This window comes from Budorcas taxicolor, chromosome 22 (genome assembly GCF_023091745.1).
Source record: "Budorcas taxicolor isolate Tak-1 chromosome 22, Takin1.1, whole genome shotgun sequence".
NCBI lineage: Eukaryota > Metazoa > Chordata > Mammalia > Artiodactyla > Bovidae > Budorcas > Budorcas taxicolor.
In genome coordinates, this window is record NC_068931.1 from 40,775,095 (window position 1) to 40,778,118 (window position 3,024).

Below are 3,024 nucleotides of genomic sequence, written 5' to 3' on the forward strand. Positions count from 1 at the left end.
GTAATGCCATTCAACCATCTCATCCTCTGTCATCCCCTTCTCCTCCTGCTTTCAATCTTTCCCAGCATCAGGGTCTTTTCTGGTGAGTCAGCTCTTCACATCAGGTGGCCAAAGTATTGGAGCTTCAGCTTCAGCATCATTCTTTCCAATGAATATTCAGGGTGGATTTCCTTTAAAATTGACTGGTTTCATCTCCTTGCAATCCAAGGGACTCTCAAGAGTCTTTTCCAGCACCACAATTCAAAAGCAAGCGTCAGCTCAAATGTAACACGTGTGAATTCCTGGACAAGACCCTGGCGTGAGTGTGCCATTTCATTTGTCTTGAAGAAGAAGAGGGCATCAGAGGATGAGACAGCTGGATGGCATCACCGATGCAATGGACATGAATTTGGGCAAACTCCGGGAGATGGTGAGGGATAGAAAGGCCTTGTGTGCTGCAGTCCGTGGAGTCACAAAGAGTCAGACACAACTGGGCAAGTGAACAACAACAGTCTGACTGTCACTAAACAAGCAACACTTTCTCCTGATACTATGGAGCACTCTGAGAACACAGTCCACTGTCAAACACATCCCCACCTTCAGTCCGTTCCTGAGGATTCCCAGACGACTGCAGAGCTGTCGTCCCCTCCAGCAGGACACGCCTAGAATTTCCTTCTCTCCCTTCCCTCCCTTCCCTCCCATCTACCTCTCTTTTCTCAGAACCCCACTGCTGCCCTGAAATAGGCACAGTCCCTGAACTCTCGTTCTGGGCACCTACACCCTTCATCAGCCACCTGCCAGGCCCACCTGCGGACACCTGGTCTGACTCTGGAAGCCACAGACAGACTCAGAGCCAAGGCTCAACTTCCCTTTGCCCCATGGGAGGGAGGTATCCTGGCGTCTCAAGTCTTCCTTCCAATAAACGTTGACCAGTTGTCAAATGCAGCATTTTACTCCATTCCCAGTGGCTCAGTGCTAGACCCCCGCTGCCAATGCAGGAGACACAAGCGATGCAGGTTCAGTCCCTGGGTTGGGAAGATCCCCTGGAGGAGAGCGTGGCTACCACTCCAGTATTCCTGCCTGGAGAATCCCCATGGGCAGAGGAGCCTGGCGGGCTGCAGTCCGTGACATGACTGAAGCGACTGAGCACAAGCACGAGCAGACTAGGGACTAATGGGTTGGGTGGAGGAGCATCTAGTGGAGAACTCAGCCTCCAATCCTAATAATCCTATCACATCAGGGGCCCCAAACCCAAAGGGGATGATTGACATGGACGACAGCTAGTTAACAGGATCCCATTGTGAGTGCTGGAAGAAAATGTGGAGGGTGGAAGGCTGAAGGAAGGCCCAGCAGAGAAAGTGTTGCTGAGCTTGAAGCATAAGAATTCTCTCAATGGAGCTGTGGGAAGTCTTGGGGAGGCCCACAGAGGCCATTGCATGTGCCCAACAAGAAGTTCTGGAAGCTTGAGTGCACAGTCAGCGGGAGTTGGCTGATTGTAAGGCGGAAACCAAGCGGAGGACGGACCAAGAGGGTCCCCTCTGACATTCCCACCTAAACATTAAGCTATGAGGAGCCGGCAAGGGCTTTCCAGGTCTCTTGCGGGGTGAACTGTGTCTCCTCCCAAGAAAGATATGAAGTCTTGACCCCAGTCCCTTTGAATGTGACCTGGTTTGGAAGGACACTGCAGATGTAATTGCTTAAGGGAAGATGGGGTCCAACATTCTCAGAAGAGGAGAAACACAGGAATGTGATGACAGGGGCGGCACCTGGAGCCCCGCGGCCGTGAGCCCAGGGATGGACACCAGAGGTTGTCCCCAAAACGCTGGAAGTTGCAGGAGATGAGGAAGGGTCCCCTGCACACACACGTGCCCTGGGGCCACCTTGGTTTTGGACTTTGGGCCTCCAGGTCTGAGGGGCAGGACCTTTCTGTTGTTTTAAGCACCCCCAGCCCCACCCCAAGGGTCTGGTGCTTTGTGACAGCAGCCCTAGGAAGTGAATACAAGGTCCTTGCTGCGCCTACTGGCCCCCAGAGCCTGGCCTGGAAGGCTCACCCTGGCCTCACCCCTCCTCATTCTCCTGTCCTTGCTTCCTGGGCTGGACTCAAGGTCCATCTGTCCCTTCAGGGAGCAACAGCCTCAGTCGTCCCAGGTTGGGTGTGTCTGAGCCCAAAGGACCCATGGGAGCAGGCATCGGGGCTAGCCCTCATCCTGGAACCCTCCTCCCATGCAGGCCAGGAGGGAGAGCTTCACAGAGCAGCCCTTTCCTCCTTCCACGCTCCATCCTGCCTCTGGGCCCTGCCCCCTGAGTTCCCAAAGCACCAGGCCTGAGCTGTGGGAGGCTTCGTTCTACTTGAATAACAGACTTAATTGTGAGTCACAGGGTCTTGACCTTGACCTTCTCATATTCAAGGTCTGAATATGAGATGGTTCTAATCCTTGAAAGTGATAGGATCAGCTTAGGGGCATACCCAGACCTTGGAAATAGGGATCAACCGTGCGTGTGCGTAGACAGAGTGGCCAGAGCAAAAAAGTTCCCTTTTCCTTGTCCCAATCAAGGTCAGTTCATTCCATAAATGAATTAAACACAGAGTGTTTTCTCCCTACTGACTTTATTATCTTCAGTTTTGAGAGCTGGCATCTCAAATGATCCTAATGACACTGAATCTATCTTAATTATAACCCTTCCTCTCAGGGCAGAGAGATGTCCATGGAAAAAGTTTTTAAATTTCTTAATTAACCTGTGATGACTTTATTTTGCCCAAGACTGTGCTCTGAAACCATTATGAAATATTCTGTATGTGCTACCCCAGAGTAGTTTTAGAAAAAAAAAAAATTTTAACTATACTATAAAGCAAAAAACAAGAACAAAAACTATAGCAATAAGCTGCTGAGTGACAAAAGATCAGAAAGACTATAAAAAAGAAAGCAACGACCAGTATTTAAATGTCCAGGTGTGTAGAGACGTATCTTGCACATATCATTTCAATGTTTGAAGATAAATGTTTTTAACCTGCTCCAAATCTGATTTTTGATGGTGAGGGCTTTA